The 22849-nt window shown below is 39.0% G+C and overlaps 1 pseudogene; it reads right to left on the reverse strand.

The window, feature by feature from the left end:
• Window positions 1-839: 839 nt before the first annotated feature.
• On the reverse strand, window positions 840-21951 carry LOC139720072 (uncharacterized; annotated as a pseudogene).
• Between the last annotated feature and the right edge of the window lie 898 nt (window positions 21952-22849).

A 22849-nucleotide genomic window follows, 5' to 3' on the forward strand; every position in this document is an offset into this window, starting at 1 on the left:
ATTTTTCCTAGATGACAGAATGTTTGCATGAATAAATATATACACTGTTTGGAAATGTATTGCTGTGCAATTTGAGTTGATTTGATTGTGATATTTGCAAAGTTGTATTTACTGAATCGCTACCTGAGCTTATGGAAAATAGATAAATGTAATCATTTTTCTACTGTTTATCTCCATCAGTCGAAAGATATACACAGAAACATCATGCTGATCAACACAATTGCCTTCTCTTTTCATCCATAAGATTTATGTATAATATACATAATATGATGATTCAAATCACGTAAGCTTGGAATGTATTGATAAATAACATCACTCTACATATTTTCTGTATTATGCATATAAAAATTATTGACAACATAGACAGATACCCCTAGAAAGCAAGATTTCGTCATCATGTCACAATTCCACACCTCTCATCCCTAGATCGTCACGCTTAAAGGCCACTGCACACAATACCTCGGTAGCACGACTGACCGACTTTGGATCCGAAATAAAATACAGTAGCGTCAGAATGAATATGCTTGTTTATTTCAGATCCAAAGTCGGTCGGTCGTGCGACCGAAAGTCGTAAAATGTGTGGTGGCCCTTAAAATACTGCTTTAACGTAACTATTGTTATTGTAAACCGGACACGCTGTGCATCAAGGTGACGAGATCAGCAGTGTTTTTGAGTCAATTATTCAAGGAGCAGCAGTAGCCATACCACATTATTATGTATATAAACATGGCCAAGAGGGTGAATAACATACTGAATGAAAAAAAAAATATCCATCCAAATCAACAAACACTTAAACATTATCGGCTTTCAGTGTTTCAAAAGGGAGAAAGAGATAAAGTTCATTGGAAAGTTAATTGTTGGCAGGATGCCTTCATCTTGCTTCCCGGGCATGGCCGCCATCCCAGTCCACCTGGTAGTCGTACACCCGACGTTGTGTTTTCGGCACCTCGCCCAGCGTCGGGGGGTGTTAAGGTGGATGGTGGCGGTACGATGGTGTCTTCGTGGTAAATACCCCAAGAAGGTGGCTTGGTCTCGGCGTGCGGTAGGATGACGTCTTCTTTGAACAGCTGGGGGCCGGTGATCGTACTTGGGGACCATGACGCCCTCCCGATAGAGAACAGGCCGGATGGTATCGGGCGGAAGGATCAGACCCTCTCGCTGGAGCTTCGGCCGCTCTCCTTTGTCCGATGGAAGCATCAGCCCCTCTCGATGTAGTGTCGGACGCTCTCCGGCATCGGGAGGTAGTATCAGACCTTCCTTATAGAGACCCGGATGGGCGAACGGTGCCAAACTCGACGTCGAGCCCGCTAGCTCTCTCTTTCGTTGCCCTCGACGACTCCTTGCACCGCAACAACCGCAGCAGAGACATCCATCATCCCCATCGACATCATTGTCGTCGTCGTCAGCGTCCTCCTGTGTGGAAGGTTCGCCATCTTTGTTCCGCCCACGAGCACGGTTGCCCGATTGTTTGCTGTAATGGAGCGAGCGACAGCAGCACTTCGCCCTCAAGTCCCCGGCAGCATCCGTGCCAGAGATTCCGGCAGCACCCCCAATCTCCAGATCAGGTATCCCGGTCTCCATAACAACCAGTACAGGAACAGTGCGAGGAGGATGGCACCCAGTATAGCCATAATTACCCACAGTGGGAGGTACGACTGCGCCACGGTCTGATCAGTGTCTGAAATTAACAGAGACAATGACTCATATTGATGATGACAATAATGAGTGGTAAAGGAAAAAGAGTGGTGATGATAATAATAATGATAACAACAACAACAACAACAACAACAACAACAACAACAACAACAACAACAACAACAATAATAATTATGAAACACGTACGGCGAAAAGGTGTTCATAGACGACTTGCAACATAAATAATTTGTAGCAGTTCTTGATGCTTAATAGTGGTTGATTTGTTCGAGCTATTCAGTCCAGTATTAAGACAGAAGGATTAGGTCTTTCAACCAATTTCTTATTGGTTAAAGGAAATATCTTATGCTTCATGAATACGATACAAGACACAATGCCTTCTGTTCTGTCTATTTGAAAAGAGATACAACTGAAAAGTGACAATGAGTAGATACCAATAAATAATCATTGTCTGCAGATTTTTTTTTCCCCAGAAAGTTTTAACTTGTAAGTGAACAACATTGACTGCTCATCAGTCTTTGATAATGTAACGTAATCTGTGTGTACCGTTTTGTGTTACTATATAATATGCATAATTATAGTGCTTTACATTGTATTGTATATATTTTCTTTCCACCTAAAATCAAAAGACCGACCTGGACAATAAGCAGGAGCATCGATGAACTGATCTGAATTGTCACCACAGTTATTAGCCGTATCACATCGCACGGATCGGGGGACACATCGTCCGTTGTTGCATCTTAATTCCGTCACCTCGTCATCGCACACACCTGCAAGATGATGAATTATAATGATGATAAAAGTGATCTACTACTACTACTATACTACTACTACTACCACCAACGCCGCCACTACTACTACTATTACTACTACTACTATTACTACTACTACTACTACTACTACTACTACTACTACCACCACCACCACTACTTCTACAGCTACTACCATCATGGCAGCTGCTTCTGCTACTATATACTAATAATGATAATAGTGATAATGATGATAGTCAGTATCACTATTATTTCGATGACAATGATCACGGCAGTCTCCTCATCATGATAATAACGATGACGATGATTAATGATAACGATGATAATATCTCAGTTTAACCAGAACAGCCTCCTCAGTGTTCACACTGTTCTGATAACGGTCATTTAAGATATGGGATTAATATCAGAACATTTGTTCAACAAAATCCGAATTCTGTCAGACATTTTGTTTTATAATAACTTGGCTTTCAGAAATCATAACAACGAATGACATCAGCTCGTGTCTCTCGTGTACTCGTGTTTCCGCAACAGACGCAAACAATTTATCTGCCACAGGTTAAAATTTGAGAAGAATGACTGGTGCAACTGTGTACCGAATATGCTCTACTTTGTATCATACTCTTTGTCTGACAGACTTACAATGATGTACGTGCGCTTTTCATGCCCGCGTTGGCAATTTATATCGTCTGCAACTTTGCTAGCATAAATAGAGGAAGTCATAAAGGATTAAACCTCCTCAGCAAAATGTCGGATGTATCAATGATAAACGCAAGCATGTCATAAGCAGACAGTCATTAATGAGTGATAATCATGAACTCTTGAGTGACACTTGTTTGGGAAGGATAGCTGCCTGTTGCACGACTATGACTTGATAAAAAAAGTCCATGAACCACGGATAAAGGCTATGTGGCACAAGAACAAGAATAAATAGTCGAATATAGAATGCATGACTGTCATAATTACTTTTGAAATTTTATATCAGAACGTTGAAGCCGAAGAGTAAAATCACTATACGAAAGATTTAAATCTCAGCCCTATATAATTCATATTTCAACATTTTCCCCAACTTCCGAGATTCTGTTATTCATAGATGACATAGAGAAGCGACAAAGAAGTAAAATGACGATGCCATCTTTAAAATGCGTTTTTGAACTGGGCGTTTTCCAAAGCATTTTATGCCGACATTGGAGTTACAGACAAAAATACTAATACCGTTATGACCGTATTGGCCGTATATACCAAGGATGGCCTCTTTAGTCATAAAACTACTCATCCAAAGAGCCCCACAACTATTATTACCCACAAATGGTTACGTGAGTCAAAAGGGACATGATGGGTTGAATATCTCATCCACAGGACTCGATTCAATGATCGCTTGTTTAAGGGTCAGGAGACCTCGTGACTACTATGTCACAGCATTCCCGCTCAGATGGGTCCACAATTTGTTCCTTCGGGGTCCCCCCGGGGCACCCCAGGTTCCACTTGCTAGAAACTGCAGTCACCAATATGCTTTAGTATCCATGGGCTAACTTGGGTCTATACTGTACTTCTGACTTTAGAGAAGAAGAGGTTTTGGGGCTCCCAAGTTGGATATGATGGCCATTGGGACAAGTATGATAATCCTTGTGATTGTAGAATACCTGTCAAATTTAGTGAAAATTTGACCATGCGTTTTCAAGAAGATAATGAAAATTGGCCATAAATTTGCACTTGACCGCCCCCTTAAAAAAAAAGTCTTCGATGAACCAGTATGAAACTACGGAGTCACAAATGGTCCTACTTACTCATAATGATAATGCTATCTATGGGGGGGGGGGGGGGGGGGGCATGGTGCCCATTCGTACAAGTTGAGATCCTGTTATCCTAGGGATGCTACCTGCCAAGTTTGGTGAAAATCTGTCGTGTGGTTTACAAGAAGAAGCTGAAATTGTCCAAAAAGTTAACGAACGGCGGACCACGCTCGACGGACCATGACTGATAGCAAAAGCTCTCTTGCGCCTTTGACTCAGGTATAGAAGGTAAAAAGATAACCTAAGCCTATATTCCCCCTCCTACACACACACACACACACACACACACACACACACACACACACACACTCACATACTGAATCACGGGCTCGTACCATTATCGAAGGATGAATACAGCAACGTAAATTGTGCCGTCGCCGAGTCGTTGAGGAGAAAATACAGAGTAAGAAACTGGCCGCTGGACTCGAAGCTGGACGGGACGTCGGAGCCACAGTACCGACCGATCAAGTCGTCGCTCTCGAGATCGTCCCCGTCCCAGATAATGAGCGACGACCGACGACACCCTTGTCCGTCAGGTAGGGCGGGGTTGTTCTCGTCATCTGTTTGAATAAGAATATCGATGAATAGGTTTGAGTTATCAAAAAGCTGTAGGTACTTATTCTAGGCATGCGGACGAATTGAGGGATTTCAGTTGTCTTCCCACCTCCTGGATTCTGACTTGTCAAAGGGGTCCTCTTTAAAAGTTAGAACCGAGATTATCACTTTACATGGATATGTTGTTTTCTTCCCCTTCAACGTGACCATATCCTTCCTCTTCTCTTTAGTTGGGCCGTTTTGTATTCTCTTTATACCCGACTTCATGAGCACGTGAGCAATTTGGTGATTATCAACGTCGCTATAATTTTGTGTTTTAAAGGCAGGCTAGTTTCAGTAGTATTGATATACGTCGCTGAATTTTTGTAACGCGCAAATCTCTTGTACCGGCCACGCTGTAGTATATACGTGACCACTTCAGGAAGCACTAAAATGTTTATGAAGAAGCTACCATGGGACGGACCGAAGGCTACAAGTTCCTTCCGAAGAACTATGCAATGATGACAGAGTGTCTTGCCTATAGGGCCACAGCCGCTGCAGGCAGGGGATCGAACCAGGGACCTCACGACTTAGAGTCCGAACATTTATCCACTGAGCCACCTCGTGTGAAAATGATGGTCGGGACCTTTTATGCTCGGTTCCCCTTTGTCAATCTGACTACAGAATGATTGAGTCAGAAAGGATACCTCAGTGACCAAGACTAGGGGATCGGGCAGAAAGAGTGACATGCCGTATTTCAGGGCAATTAATACCATTCCCGAGCGGCTCGAATTAAAGTCATGCACTAACCTTTCTCTTCGGAGCATCGACTTACAAACTAAGCCGCAGGAAAGATTGAGCCTTCCGCAAGACAACCTCAGGAAGCTGTCTTCAAACTATCTTGTTTCAATTGCCGGTCAACATAAATTAGCCGCATTTTTTGTATCTATATTCATCGACATGGACCGCAGCAGAATCTTGCATGAACAAGATTTCCACGAGTTTAACTTAGGGAAGGACGTATCTATAATTCCCTTTATACATAGCTATGGGCTATTAATGTTTATATATATTTTTTGTCTTGCCTATTTGTTTGTTGTTGTTGGGTGTTTATTTTTTTTTTGGGGGGGGGGGGTGGTGGAGGGAGTCACATTAAACTTTGGACATATTAACCCTATATTCTACAAAAGGAGCGAATTGCCAATCATGGGAGCTGCATAGACGAAAACATAAAGTTTTAGATACTTTTTTTTTAGCTATTAGCCTCCGTGAGTGAGATCGCATCTTTTTGTAAGATTTTGATCTGTACTGAGATAGACCAATATAAAAAGAAAGCAGTCACATGATAAAGTAGTGACAAATTCACAACGTCTCAACTCCTTTTTAATGTCGTTGGTATTATTCATCACTCCTTGCCCTCCAGGAAAGCATATCAAATAATATAAAAGAATTTGATTTTAGTAGATATCGAGTGCTGTTATATTTATTTAACTGTTATTGTCCGCTTATGCAAGATGGTATACATATGTTTTGTAAGGGTCTCTTTTTGATGTTGGTGCGTCAAGGAGAAATTTTGGCTTGGTAGAACTAAAATGTACTAATCGATTTTCTTCGCGTAAATATCAGCGTATCATTTCTCCTTTTCTCAGTTACTGGTGAAACAAAATCATGTAAAACCTATATTTTGAGTCAACATGGTAAATGCAGCTCCAATGATTTTCTCGATTAACACTTTGATAACGGAGGCATTGGAAAAAGAAAAAAATGGTGAAATGGACGTGTGTTGCCCAAGTTGCAAGCCAAAATCCCTACTGGACATAATCAAAGAATGTTATCACCCAAAATTTGAAAGTATATGTACTGAAATTGATCATAGGAGGCTACGTCCTGTCAAAGAATACACCTGACTCTGATAATGTGACGTTTGAGGGCTGTGGCAGGTCAAAAATCTTGGAGAAGGAAAAGCGGTCGAGTGGCATGGCCTACATTTTTTGACATCGTGATGGGGCCCCGCGAATCGCGGACGAGGCGGGCCTTCCAAAGGACATACCCTCGATCATGAACGGCTCCACGAAGTCGACGGCGAGTTGCTGGTTCGATTTGAGAGCCTGGACAACGATGAGACAGTCGACCGGCCCGGTGATGTTGGCAGATTCGTCGGCCGACGTCGTGACGAAACTGGCGTCCTCCTTCTGGAGACTGGTGTCGCAGAAGTCCGCGAAGACGACTGCTCACAGAACCCGACATCGATATCATTAGTTATTGTTATTTCTTTAATTGATTTTTTTTTAAATTCTCATCAGCAACACAAAACGCATTATTTATTAGCTATTTATGAGAAAATTATATAGAAATATAAAATAGAACAAAACAAACGAAATACAATATTAGAAATTTAATCATAGACTGCTTGTAGTATGAATTACGGAAATGGAGAGGTCTACTAAAAAGCTTGGCTTGTAAGCTATGGAACCATCCTGAGAGAATAAAACTTTATTAACGGACTAAGAAAGCAACATGTTAATCACGACGAAAATGATCATTATATGGCCATTATGAATGCGATCCTTATGAATACCTTGTGAAACTAACATCACGATTGTATCATTATCGGCGTAGAAGATACTTTGGAGAAATGAAGGATCTTTTTCTCCTTTATTCTGCTGGTCCAGTTTAGGAAAGTCATGTGAACCTAACTATACCATTGATAAATAACCTCTTTGTGAACGTAACTTAAGCTTATACATGCAATGTATCTTGAGTGTTGTGAGTCTTTTTATTGTTGTACGTATAGAATATTGATATGTCTTGGGTTGTAAGAAAAGTGTAAGCAGTTAACTTTGTTGCTTTATCATGTTTGTCGTGTAGATTCTAACTATACTCCTCTTTCCACACATTCTCGCTTCCTGAGATGGAGCTTTTGATGACTAATTAAAAGTAAATGATATGATATAAACATTGAAAAAAATAGAAACTAAATCTCTTAATGAATGAATGAATGAATGACTGATTGAATATTGGTATCGGTCATAATACGTTCATACAAATCTAGAAATCCGATTCTCATTATAGTATCACCATGATCACAGTAAGGACAACATAATATACTTAAGTGGATCGAAGAACTATTGTTTACCAAGAATACAAAGACTCAAGGGTCTTACGGGGCACAGGGCACGTGATGTTTACGGAGAAATCAAATAAATGTACAGATGTGATGTCTCCTTCCTTTTGCGTTGATTTCTTTCTCTCCTTCTGCTTGTTCTCATTGCTATTCTAGCATTATGATTTATCATTAGTATTAGTATTGTTATCATTTCTCCTCCTCCTCCTCCTCCTCTTCTTATTCTCACTATTGTTCTTCCTATTATCATCATCATTATCATCATCATTCATATCATGTTTTCATCTTCTCCAGAAAATGTAACATTAATATATTCCTATATGGTATATTTCACATAGATTTTATGAAACTGGTAATGGATACTTTAACAGAGACCGTGCTTAAATTGGGGATTGTGTTGAAATTTGATTGAAGAATAACATAGATATTCATGTATTCATTTTCTTGTATTCATTTGACGATTCTGATCACACGGTTTTTGTTGTCCTTTCTAAAACAACAACTTAATGATCGGATTATCCATCTGTCAACGTTCTCTTACAAAAAAAAAACAACAACAACAGATCAATCTTCTAATAATATTGCGTTTCCTTCATAGCACGTTAGTGGAAAAAATATATTTTAGGGGGTTGTTTATTTTGTTAGTGCAGTAAGTGTTTGGTAATATGGCGATATTGTTTGTATCTTTAAACGAAATCCCATTAATCATGTTAATCACCAAAAAAAAATGATATTGCGCACTCCGCGTAGATTCACATCAACGTTTAAATGCGATTTCCCCCTATCTATATCTTGTTACTTTGTTTATTCTATATTCGAAGCAATATATCAGCGTTACTACAGGCAACTAGGACGAAATATCATTCCTTCGTCGCTTAGTGCAGACAGACCGGAAGGAGGATATTAGCTGAAGTCAAGATAATAATGTCCCATTAATTTATGACTGAGCAAACGTCAGTACTGCATGTAATTGCACGCAGAAAAAATATCAGATTAAAGCAAGTTTTACCTCGTGTTTTTGCTTGTAACTGCAGATAGCGTCTTTTTAAATAAATAAATAAATAAATTATATACATATATATATATGTGTGTATATATATATACAGTGTATATATATCATCAATAATGATAGTAAGGATAATGATGATAACAATAATACTACATTAAAATAGAAAAAAGTAAAATAAACAGGTACTCATGAACTCGAAGATTAAAGTATGAAGGTAAGATAGAGAAATGGGAAATAATCCATGCTATTGCGACATTAACCATGAGATAACGTTATAAAAGATCCAAACAATGCTTAAGATTGTCGAAAGAAGGATCATGAAAATATTGCTCATTTTTGTGATTATCTATTATCATGTCTCCCACGATATTCTCAAACATCTGCACGTGATGCACCATATTTCTGTATGAAGTAGGTTAAGAGTGTAACGACGTTAAAACATCGACATAAATAATGTTGACCTGTATTTTGTCTACTTACTCGTTCCTGTGCTGCCGCTTGCTGGTTTGTCGACAAAACCCAACAGCAGAACTGCTATGTAGACCAATTCATTCATTCTCAGGCTCTTACGCAGTCTTATCTAGCATGCAAGCATTCATCAAGAGCAAAATTAGAACATAATTATTATGGTCTCCTACTTGAATGATGAAGAATTGATTTTTGTCGGTCGTTTCTTATCATGCGCCCCTATGTTCTGCATCATCCCAGAGATATCATGATTAGCGCCTGTTTCCCCCAATACCACACCAGTCTTCCATCAGCTGGATTGGAGTCCAGAATCCACCACTGTGCTCAATATTGGTCCTTGTTCGAAACCCTTGGGGACGTGCAGTAAATGCTTGAATCAGATCATCACGTCAAAATGGCTGCGTTGAGCTTTGCTTGAACCTTAATTCGGACAGCCTGCATGCGTCCCTAAGTTAACTCTCAGACACCTTTGCAAAGATGAGACTCATTACGCGTGTGTGGTGTGTGAGTGTATTGAAGCAGCTGTAACCACAGTACCGAGCGTCCATGTTGCTCTACTATAGCTAAAGCAGCTGAAAAAAAAAGGGGAGAAAAAAAAGACATATGCTTTCATACGATCACGGACGCATATTTGATCGCAATTAAAAGCCAAACACGCTCCCCGCTCGCCTTGACGGCTCATTCCACGGTGGACCATGGTCGGTTGCCATGGAAACCCGGAACGCTCAGATATCAGATTCACAGAGGCAAGAGCGAAGCATCACCGTCATGATCGCAAACAACTTGCGTGCACCAAGATTATTGTATATTGCATAATCCATGTACAAATACATACTATATATATATATATATATATATACAATACTCTCTCTCCCTCCCTCTCTCTCTCTCTCTCTCTCTCTCTATTACACACGCACACACACACACATACACGTATATTATATAAAGAGAGAGATTTGTTTTTGTTGTTTTTTAGTGTTATGTTCAGAACCTTTTTGAGAATTAGTATGTGTTGCTTCTGATCGCGTACATGGCCTTTTTCTGTTTCATACAGTGAAATAATGTTTGTATCATGCAAATTGCACACAGTAAGTGGGAGGTTGAACTACATTCATCACGATATGAAAGCGTCACCTTGTTGTAAGCCTCTGCCTGACAACGTCTATGAAAAACAACAGTGTAGTGTTCAACCACTCTTTGGTTTCCATAAACTCTTCACTTGCATTTCTGCGTGTCGCACCGATGCCTGCATGATTCAGATAGAATCACTTAAAGGGATGGTATAGTATTGGTGGAGATGAGAATTGGGCTATTAACATTTTGCGAGATATTAAGAAACCACTTATGAAGTAATACAGACTATATCATTCTAGAAGGAATTCAAAGTTTATTTGATGAAAATCGGTTTCGGAATGGCTAAGACATCCAAAAACAAAGTAAAACAAAGTGATTATGGTGGGTACCACTTTTTATTAGGATCGCTCTATGTTGGATATCCCAGCAATTTCAAAACCATGTTTTTATCAAATAAACGTTGAATTTCTCTTGGATTTATGTTCTTTCATATTTCATAAAAGGTTTCTCATTATATCACCTAAAAAATGTTAGAAACCTGAAGTTACGTCTCAATCAAAACTATACAATCCCTTTAACCACCGCTGCAACGAATTCAACCTGACAAACAGTGCTATTGTGATGTATACTCCGTAACCATAAAAATGACTGTTTTTCTCAAACAAATTTTGTATTTGTTTTTTTTTTTTCGTAAATGAAAGTCGATAATGGTTTCTGTAAACTGACTAAACTTCATAATCTCACATATATCCCTGAACTGCCTTTATCTTCACTATCCACTTAAAATGCAGTGAAGGCACAGTAAAATCATAATTATCATTGTAATGACAGTTTGTTGCTTTTTATAATTGAAATAGATATCTTATTAATTTTGTCGTTGATAACTGGTATGATATAGTTAGGAAAAAAAAGGTATAGTTAGGAAAAAAAGGTATAGTTAGGAAAAAAGAACCGTAAGATTTCATGTTGCTAAAATTGTTGAAATGAATGAAACAAAACGTAAAAACGCTCATCAGTATAATGTCGAATATCTTTAGCTTTTATTTACCACATGAATAATGATTTGAATTCATTTACCTATCAAAAGACAAGTCACATGTTAATCCATGCTTATGTCATTGTTGCAATATATAAAGGACATAATTAGGTAGGTAACTATACGCGATCAGATTTCATTAATGTGCGTTTAAATTGTAAGTGAACGAAATCGCAATGGAGAAGTGGTATCATGATTGTATCAGTGTTTGAACTAAAGCACATACACACTTACCCCTCGTCAGTTATACACTATAATATGACATAATTCATGATCATACCAGGTCTGTTTTTGTTTTTTTTTTTTTTTTTTTGGTCATTCTTCAATTAGCCTGTTTGGCTCTATATGAAAAAGTAGGTTGGTTCCTTTAGGACATGGTACAGATAATAATGATATTCAAGGCCTTCGAATTGATAAGAAATTCGCAATAGACAAGGGTGGCTAATATGCACAAGGTTTGTAATTATTAACGTACGCTGCAATTAAGGCCTACAGTATTACCGGGCAGTAGTCAGTATTATTATTCATACAGAGGATTTTTAGAGCCCAAATACAAGTGTTATTTTGTCGACGAACATCATAACCTCCGACCCACTTAGAAAGTTTGTTGAACTCGACCAATATTTTTTGCCGAGGCGACCAATATTTAAAATATTGGACGGCAAGAGGGGGATTCCCAAAAATTTTTAGAAACTGCACCGTGATTGGCTGAGATATATACGAGATGACCTGAAATATGAAGTAAAAACGTCTGTGATTGGTCAATCGAGAATTAACTAAAATATAGTTTTTTTCTAAAATTCTGTGTTTATACAAACAGATTTCATATATCAATTAGTTGAAATTGTTTTGCATACAATTTTTCAAAATATCACTTTCATACCAGGAAATTAAATTTAGGTTCAATGAAAACAAGTTGCATTTTTTTTTTTTTTTGAAGGCGACGATTGATCAGCTCAGCGCTACTGCTAGATAGCCCGCGCGCGATATGCAAATACATGTAGCCGGCCACCGCCGCTTGCATTTGCATGCATGTTACGTTATGTGTAACTAAGTACAGTAGGCCACAGGACTACGAGTAATTCGATCTTTCACGATCTACGGTAGATGTGACGTGAATTGTGTCTCAGATCTCGGATACAAGAACATCTAATTCTGGTGTAAATTAGATAGATCTCGGCCTAACAGTAACATGACGGCTACCATGGATACATAGATCACTGTTTTATCAGGGAATGAAGTAGATTAACTTGCACTGAAGAGTGTACCATACCCCATGTCAGGATCAAGTACAGTAGCTAAGTAGGAGACCATACAGAACTCGAAAACAGAAAGGGTAAGTGAAAATATTCTTTGCTAAAATCCTCTGTAGGATAATAATGATAATATTGGATGTCCTATTTTCGATTAATACAAGGAAATATTGGACTCGCTAAGCAAAATATTGGACTCGTCTTCGACTCGTCCAATATTTGCGCATAGCTCGACCAATATTTCCTTGTATTAATCTCAAGGCCATCCAATATTATATAATTATCGGGCAGTAGTCAGAAAACAATTAGTTGTGGGCATTTGCCCAGCAAATTCTACATAATGCGAGTTTCAGCCATATTGGAAAACTTCATTGAGAGAGGAGGTGGGAGAAGTATGTGAGCGAGAGAGGACGAAACAGGTGATTTATTGAGTTTTGATATCACTGTTAAATAACATGAAAGTACCTTGAATACAGTTGTATATCTTTATCCTTCTCGACTGTAACTTTGGCAACAAAAGAGATAGTAACAACAACTAACTCCTCGGTATAAGTTAGTCTTAAACACATTATAATTTGGATACTTTATTCGTTGTACTACATAGATGTATCAATACTAGTTTTCATTAATGCAGGTTTTTCTAACAGTTTTGCCTTCTTTTTTTTGTTCACTCACCGGACGTCAATAGTAGGTAAGCAGTCATCTCATATATATCGCCGATTTGAAGAGAATTTTAAGTCCCGCATAGTACATGTCATACCAACTGAATTTTTAGACAGCATCTGTCGTTTGAATGCATCAATTAACATTAACGTCTTGGAGATTGGATGATCCTCGTCCTACAGCACTCTACCTCACTCTTCCAGCTCAACTTGAACACGATGCCATTGCTCCTTTACTTACATTTTCTTGCAGTGTACTGCGTACTTCCTGTTGAAATGCTAGATATCTGAACAACAATGAGAGTCTGTATGTATTTTATGCGCCCGATAGTAATAATGATAAGAACTAAATTATGTGTAGTACTGAGTGTGTCGATATTTCTACAACAGTTTGCTGTCTTTATAAACCCTAAAGACTTTCGGTAGAGGGTCATCTCTGCTATAGAAGCCAGTTTGGAGTTAGCTCATGGGCACATTGGACATGTTGGAACGAATGATTTCTCTTTTTTCTCAGTCGGTTGGGGGCACTTCACTCGTTTTCAGAGTGACATGATGCATAAGCTTTACGTAACAATTTATGGGATTCATCAATCCTGTTCAAACAAAGAATGAACTTGTGTAGACCAGATGACCAGAATGATCCGTCAGTTAACACCTGGGAAAGCATCCATTTCATTATTTTGCATTGAATGTATAAACAATCTCTTTCTATTGATATTGCCAAATACCACTTTTGCTGTAAGGTGGATGTGCTGGCAAGCAGCGTTTACAAGGATTATATACATGAATAATCATTACAGATGCCTATTTCAGTGAATTTAAAAACCAACATGCCTGTTGGTACGAATTACCTCTTTTCTGATCATGCGCAAAGTGGCCTCCAAACTGGCTTATAGGCTTGTCTCATGCTGGACAAGCGCTAAACTCTTACCCGTACATCTATCGAAATTTTCATCGCTCAAAAACCAATCAAATCAAACCAGAAAGCCGAACATTAATTGGGTCATTCTGCCTGACAAGGGAAATAATAAACAATGTCGGACACAAAAGCCTTGTTTATTGAAACCAGGAAACAAAACAAGTATATAGTGACACAAACCACTCGAATGGTGATGAAGTTGCATCAGACTTTCCAACTTCATTGTCTGTGTCACATTGTTGCTATTTTCTGTTCACTCACAAACACTTCTAAATCGGAAGACAGCTATAAACAGTATATCTGTCTTAAAGGCATAGTTTACCATTTGCAGATGAAACCCAGCATCAATGCTTCAAAATAGTTCTAAAATGTGAATTAGGGATATAAACAACTAATGTAAAAGTTCGAACCAGTATAATCGATGTTAAGTATTGTTAAATATACAAAATGTGAACAATAGTTATAATACAAATGATTCCAGACTATGATAATCAATCTCCATATATTTTAGGCTTTATTGCAAAAAATCTGTATGGTAGGATGTTTTGTGATACAACTGACTGACACATATGCATCAAAAGTGATCCTGAACATTTTTTTTTTCAGTCACTGCTCCCAAAGGTAAATAAGACCTTTAACATGTTTAATAAGATGGAATAGACAGCCCTACCCTCCCCTTCCTCTATCTCTCTCCCTTTCTATCTGTCTGTCTGACCGCCTTACTTCACTGCAAAAAGTCCGGTGTTAAATATGAAACACCGAGCTGGTGTTAAATTTTCGATGCTCATTGGTGGTGTTAGATCAACATCACCTCAGGGTGTCACTTCAAAATATAAAATTGCTTTTTGAAAAGTTTTTTAGTTACAGTTTTCCTTGTTGATTTTGAACTTCAACAAGACGATCAAGAATTTTTCCGATAAAGTACTTTTTCACCAAAATATCACCAGTTGGTGTGGTCTCCTATCGCCTATTGAAGCTGGGCGGGTATACCATTGTCATTGTTGAATTAACACCTGCAGTCAAACACCAGTGTCAAAAAAAAAATCACCAGTTGCAGTGCCAAATTAACACCATGAAGTGCCAGGTGAACACTTTTCAACACCTACACAACATAATTTCTACACCTGTGGGTGTGGTCCTCTATTGACACTTGATTGGGGTTAGATTTAACACCCGTGGTGTTAAATCTGATACTGATGTTTTTACAGCGTTCTCTCTCCTTTCCCGCAGTGATATCGTTGGTATACGTTCATGGAAACTATATTAATTATTCGCGATTCCATTCATTTTAATATTCAACAGAACTCAAAACAAAGAAATTACATTGATGATAGTACACATTGTCAACACAAGTGACAATTGACAATTGTTTATATCCATATAGGATTGCAGGTCAATCTTGTTGCACGTGAAAAATGGAGGCAGACCCACTGAAAAGCAGAGTTTTGTGAATTGCTGACCCATCTAAGAAAATCTATGGAAGAAAATTTTAAGCGTAAAATGGAACGCAAAAGTAGGGCATCGACAATACAAATACAACAGTGCTTAAACAGTCAATACAACAGACATAAAAGTGAAACAGGGCAACAACAATGTCCACAAGCTGAAGAAAGTGATTCTGAGATATAAACTCTCCAGTTATCCATGAAATTTGTCCACTTATTCCAATTTGATTTCTCGCTGACTACCACCACCATGACTACGTCTGAGATCTGACACTGAATTCGACTTCGAGGCGCGGTCGCAAGTGCAAATCCGTCGACACAGCCCACGGGATCGCAGCGGGCATAACCAGCCGCAGTCCCCGCAACTCCGGTGTCGGAGACAACCACAGAGCCACACCAGGTAACCCGGCCGCCAGCAGCACCAGTAGGTGAGAAAGAGGAGGGGCAGGGCGAGTACAGCGGCCACGTAGACCAAAGGTCGAAGGTCAGGGGTCGTGTATATCACTGCCGAGTAAAAAAAAAAGATGAAGAAAATAAAAGATGAAAAAAAAAATGTTATTCGTAAAGTTGGGGTTTCTTCATGCATGATCCATGTCTTTGAAGGCTGCTTTTCGTTCTAATTTTTAGTGTAGAACATCATTATCTTTATGATAATATCAATCAGATAAAACGGTCCCAAATGACAATTTGTTTCTTCTCATCTCTGTTTTCTTCTTATTGTCATTATGGCAATGATGCATACATCAAAATGATCCCCACATAGTTCCCTGCCTCCTCCTTTATCCTCTTCATACCATCTTATATTCCTATGATAAGATGCACCCCGTGTGAGAAGCATAGCAGGGTGGTCGAGAACTTGAAATTTTGAGCATGTTGCAAACTCTGAATGTGAGAGTATGTAAGACAGTGTATTGCGGAGATTGTGGTATGTGCGTGGAGGCATAATTATCATTAGCGGGAGCGCAATATTTTGCAACATAATCAATTCCCGTTGTGCTGCTTACCTGCGATGTTCAGTCTCGTGTTTTGCGCATAAATTTTAAAAGTCATTTGATATTTCTCAAGTTTTGCAAAAGTTCTTGACAATCATGTTCGATAACATTTCATTTTAAGCATGTTGCCAACTCTCGGGGATGTTCCATAGCATATGTTACTGGCTTTCAGAGGATGTTGGAACAAGTTTTATTCGAATATTTTGCAGCGACATGCTCAAACCCAACGTGGACGACCCTGGAAGTAAAACAGAGACATCTCTGTTCTGCGTAAAGTCAAGTGACGTCTTCCACGACGTTCTAGTCTTTCACTCTTTTCCTTGTTGTTCTCTTTATCCGTTAGTGTAAAATAACCATTTTATTCACTCACGTGTTCATTTTCTTCACCGATCTCTTTCTAAACTAGCTTTTTATTTGAAACTTCACATCGATATAAGTCCATGCCGCCACCTCTTCATGTTTTCAGTATATCACAGTGTCAAAATTTCTGTACAGATGCGTCTGTGTTGATCTGAATTTCTTCACCTTTTCTTATTATAGCTATGGTGTGGCGAAATGCATGTGTGGCTTAATTTACAGATAAAAGAACACTTTGTGATCTCGTCTTATCATCCTCAAAATCATATAAGGGAGATTTTCAACACTTGTTTAATTTTCAGCCTTGCATTCTTTGTCTGTCTGTCTGTCTGTCTGTCTGTCTGTCTGTCTGTATGTCAGTCTGTCTTTCTTTCCTGAATGCACAGACCTATTAATGACTTGAAAAATGATTGGTGGAGGCGCTGCTATACCTGGACAGTCGACGTCGGTTTGGTCGCTGTAGTCTTCATTGCCGCAGTTGCTGATTCCCTGGTTGTCGCACGTTACGGCGCTGTCGATACACCGACGTGTTGTAGTACATGTAAACGAGGAACAAGCTGTGTCTAGATGAGAAAGAAAAAAAACCACACACAACAACAACAAGGGTAGTGAGTCTAGGGAATATGTGTCAGAAGATGGTAGCTGAGACGCAGAACAGCGTTACAATGATACGCAGTATAATACGGTATACCGTATTTTACTTTATACTGAATATTGTTTTTGTGAATTTTGGCTCAACTAAAACAAATAAGATTCTTATTCTTTAGAAGTATCGTGTGATGGTACCCCATTAGAATCCCCCTTTTTTCAATAACAATGAACGCTGAAAATCATTGCTATCAATACTTTTGAGACTGCTGCTTTCATGCAAACATGGCAAAGATACATATTTCATTGTTTTCCTTAAACTTTCGATTTTTTTTTTCACTGACAACTCCGCAGTTCATTCATGCCCAACGCGTCAGTGGTTTGGTTTCACAATTAACAGCACTTGATATTACCACATTCATCATCATCAAAGCAAGGAGTGGATGGAGAATGATCACGTGACTACCATCGGAAAATGCCGTAAATACAGCTTGGAAGTCGACAACGCTCTGGGATCCCGACGCTTTGGTTTGCATCGTTAGGCTGCTCCCCGAAGACAGAATCAGCGCTGGTCTGTCCGTACCGCACAGCGTACTACCAAGTTGGCTAGACGATGTGCTGTCCCCATCGAAAAAAGTGACGCTGGCGTGTGTACAGGCAGTGTTATCCATACTATATCTGCGAAGAAAGTGAAGGTGTAGACTATAACTTCTATACACATGCATGAGGGCTCACACCTGTAAATAAAATGGAATGTCCCAGACCCCTTCGCAAATTCGTACCAAAGGTACCAAAATAAATGAAGAAAAAAAATTAATTAAAAATCATTTATGCAGTTTGGCGTGAAACTGAATAGCTGCAGATATTGAGTATGAATTCCTCTACAAACTGCATTTTGGTTGGAAGATGAAAGCTTTTCTCATGGAATTTGAAGGGACTATATTTCATTAGGTGCATGTACGGAAAATAGGTGACAAGAACTCGTAGTCTGGCTTTGCGGACCCTTAGACAGAGTTTGAGCCGAAGAACCTGCCTTATGGAAATTTGATGGATGACAGGGAACAGCTCGCTTATCCAGGTTAGTGAAGATGAAATACCTAATTTCTCTCAGCTAGTTTACAGAACTTTTTGAATTTTGAATTTTAACACACGTCTCTGTGGGGAATTATTTACCCGTGTGAGCCCTATATATGGGTGCATGTGCGTGTATACTGTATTATTGTATGTGTAAGATGAAGTATTTCACGACATGAACGAGTACGGATGGCGTTTCAACTGATGGCAATTAAGAGAACAACCGAGAAGTGTCCTTTTTGTTTCCGATATCACTCCGAGGTAAATGCACGACTGACATTGAAACCCATGTGCCTTTCCGGAAGATGTACAAACATGATATATGTTTAGAAAAAAAAAATCATAAACGTAATAACTGAGGCGTTCCTCTGAGACACTTGTGTGCCAAGAGACCAAGAAGTGTCCAAGGGACATCTATTAGATAACTAATTTACATCTGAATATCGTACCATATCAGTCATGAGATAGTTGTCCGATTAACTAAACTTCGGCTGATGTGTTACTTAATCGCGTTTCTCTTTACGTCAAACCTATCATTCCCTTAAGAGATTAAAATGACCTTTAACGTTTTCTGCACAACTCCCGGAATGAACTTGGTCGCACTGCTGAATCGAATTTATGTAACTACATAATCTGTTATATGACATGGGTGAGTCACATGAGTGAAGCTGCGTCCCGCCAAAGTGAAGAAGACAGGACAATCCTGACCAATCACGCGCTGCCATGGCATCGAGACAAACTTTCACATGTTTTTGCTTTGGAGTTTTTCTTTTTGTTCTTGTTTTGTTTTTTACCATACAGACACACATTATGGTCCGTCGAGAACCAGGGTCGGGATCTTGTGATCAACTCCGGGCTTCCACCCGTGACTACCGCCAAAAGAGTCATCTTGCCCTTGCCATAAACCAGAGATATTGTGTATATTCTTCGTGTCTACTTGACGATCATAAAATCTAACATGGTCCCCTGAAAGAAAATAAATAAATATATAGATAACTAGATAATTTGACTTGACTCCATCGGTGGATAAATTTGATGTAAATTGGTTTTAAAAAAGTAACTTTATCGGTAAGGAAGCAACGAAAGAAAACGTAGCCAGGAGGGGTACAAAAAGTTTGGCATTCTGTCACTCCTGTTTTTGTTGTTGTTGTTGTTGTTGTTTTCATTCTTTCACGCCTGAGTGGATGAATACGATGTCGATGACGTGTCTTGGCATGTGTGTCTGTGATGTGGATGTGATGACTACCACGATGGATATTGAATTCAGACTGCTTTTTATTTCATTTCAAGTGCTGCCAGATAGTGATAAGCGCCTTTTTTCCCCCTTAAATTTATTCATTAAAGGTAAAAATAAAGTCAGTCACATTTCAATCAATTTGGCACAATGGTGAGGGGTTGATGAATAAGCAAATTAAGGGCTGAATCAGACCAGAATCGAAGCATCAAACCTTGTTCTACGTGACGTATACTCTTTCTTTCGCTAACACAGAAATGCCTCCGCAGCACGTCTCGGTTTCTTTATTTGATATCGGTAACCATTTTTTTTTTTCTGTTGAGTTCATTTTCACGAAAAGAACTGGAAGAAGTTGTCTGATGTCTGCTTTACCAACCAAAATCATGTTTATATGCCTCAATGTCAAGATGAAATTATTAAGATGACAATGTTCGATCTATCAAACAAACGAAAAAAAATGCATCATAAAAATAGTCAACATACTTTATGCAAGAACATAAGACAGTATATAAATGCATACTTTGTCGCTTTACAGAGATAGGGAGAGGTGATTAAATAGTAGGTTTTCTGTTTTCTTGTGTTCTTTCTGTCAGAGTGACACTGGTGTATCATCATGTCCCTGTATCTCATTCGCACTGTTCAAATTAATTGAAAAAAAGTATCAGGGGCAGAATCTTTCCACGCATGCAGGTATAAAGTCAATTTTGATAATATCAGTACATGATAGCTTGAACGTTACAAGGAAATATAGCATATGCATAAAAGCGTATAACCTGCTAAGTTATGTAAGGACCTATACTCTGTCGTCTAACCTTCGACTGACATCGAACCACCGGAAGTCCACCATGACTCGAGTGTAGGGGTCAACAGCCTGCATTAGGTAGGTGCAATCGATGGTGACATTATAGAGATCCAGGGCTAGCTGGTCGCTGTGAGATTCCAGGATCTTACTGTACTGATCGGTCCCAGCCTCCGTCACCAAGCAGGTGCCATCGTCAGATAAGAGGTAATCTGCAGACAAGGGGAAAAAAGATGAAGTGATCATTAAAGTGCCGCTCTAAACCATGTTCAAATTGGCCATTATAAATAGGATGAAATTAGACAAACATAATCGAGCAGAAGGTACCAGAAAGTACAGGTAGCTTTTCAAAGGTTTTTTTTTAATGACACAATCTTATTAGTGGCAATCACATCCACGCGGTTTGTTCACAAATATACATACTTATGATGATAAGTCCATGTCCTGACATACTTCCATAATGGTATATCAAATACAGCCGGAGGCTTCCCCTGAAATATATATATTTTTATAGGTTATTGCAACACTAAAAACCAAATTTTTATGAATTCATTTTAAAACACCCCCCCCCCCCAAAAAAAAAAGAAGAAGTGAAATCTGTGTGTAGACCTATAGTCACGTGGGCAATAAATTACAATAGGTACAAGGCTTGTAATTCAGGGTAGGCAAGCCATTTTTGGAAAAATGGTATAGACAAACATAACTGCTCACTAAAAAACTCCCCTGCAACAAAAATTTCACCTTGCGCAAGTTTTCATTTCTCGAGAATTATAGAGAGAGCCTCTGTGGCTCACACAGTACCATGGACTATATCGATCACGAGGCTGTTGGTTGAGTTCCGTGGTTGTAACGGTTGTACCCTGGTCAAGGCACTTTATCCTCATTGCGTGCATTATGGTCATTCGGAGCTCAAAGGGGACTGAATGTCGTTGGTACCATGTTATAGGCATTCTTTGCTTCCCGAGCAGTCGGGTTAAATAAATCAATTCAAATCTAATCAGAATCAAACAAGTTGATCAGTCCCGATACGACTCGTAGCCTATATAGTCCAAGGCTTGAAAACGCCCTCCGTGATACCATATTAAATAGTGTCAGAAAAAAAAGAACACCAAGGGGAAAAAATGTTTGCCCCGTCTTCCTGTGGGTCCTACCTTGAACTTGATGCTTCATCTTGTCGGTAATTATTGTAAACCTATATGCCGAATGTAACTTTATTAAACATTTTGTTATAAGACATCCACGGGTGGAGCTTGAAAAGCCCTTTACACTGCAAATAAGTCCTAGAAGTTTCAACTATTAGCAAATTTGGGATATTACGTGAATTGAATATAGGAATTGGATATCTTTGCCCTGAGACATTCTATGCGCCCTTGCAAGTGCTAATGAAGTAAATGCAAGGAATGCCTTCATTTCTCACAGTGGACTCCTTAGTGGTTGTGGAGCTGAATTTATCTCTCACGGTAGAATATGTTTTGAGTATCAAGGATGCATATAATCTATATACACTTCGTGAAATTATCTCATGTGTAACAAAGAATGGCCTTATTCTCAACGGGAAGATGGATGTTTAATTTCTTTTTCAATCTCAGTAGTTATCCTTACACCACATGCATAATGCAGTCTGAAACTGCCGGTGGGAAGTGAATAGTGTATAAGTGTAACAAAAGATATCGATAAGAACAAATCTTGAAAGCATTACCAACTGATTACCTGTTGAAATATCCGGCTGGTTGTCAGTGTCCGGGACAGTTCCCCTCGTCAAACATAGGTCACCTCCTCTGGGCTGAACGAAAATTACGAAGACACAAGGAATAATCAAACTAGTTTTTATCATCATAACTGGGTATCTTCTGTCTTTAACGTCCAGGGGCAATATTTTCTACAGTACAATTTCTCAGTACTTCGTTTTGAAATCACAGGTGTTTGATTGCATGAGAATATCTTTTCTTTCTTTCTATTCGTGTCTCTTTTGTTGTGTGTGTCTCGGGCAGAGCCCTGAACAAAAACTAGGTGCTAGGCAACTCCAACTGAACGATTCGGAATGTGTAGACTTTGACTCTCTCTCTCC

This window comes from Diadema antillarum, unplaced genomic scaffold (assembly GCF_040938485.1).
Source record: "Diadema antillarum isolate AM-2024a unplaced genomic scaffold, OU_Dant_1.0 scf00000120, whole genome shotgun sequence".
In the NCBI taxonomy this organism is placed as follows: domain Eukaryota; kingdom Metazoa; phylum Echinodermata; class Echinoidea; order Diadematoida; family Diadematidae; genus Diadema; species Diadema antillarum.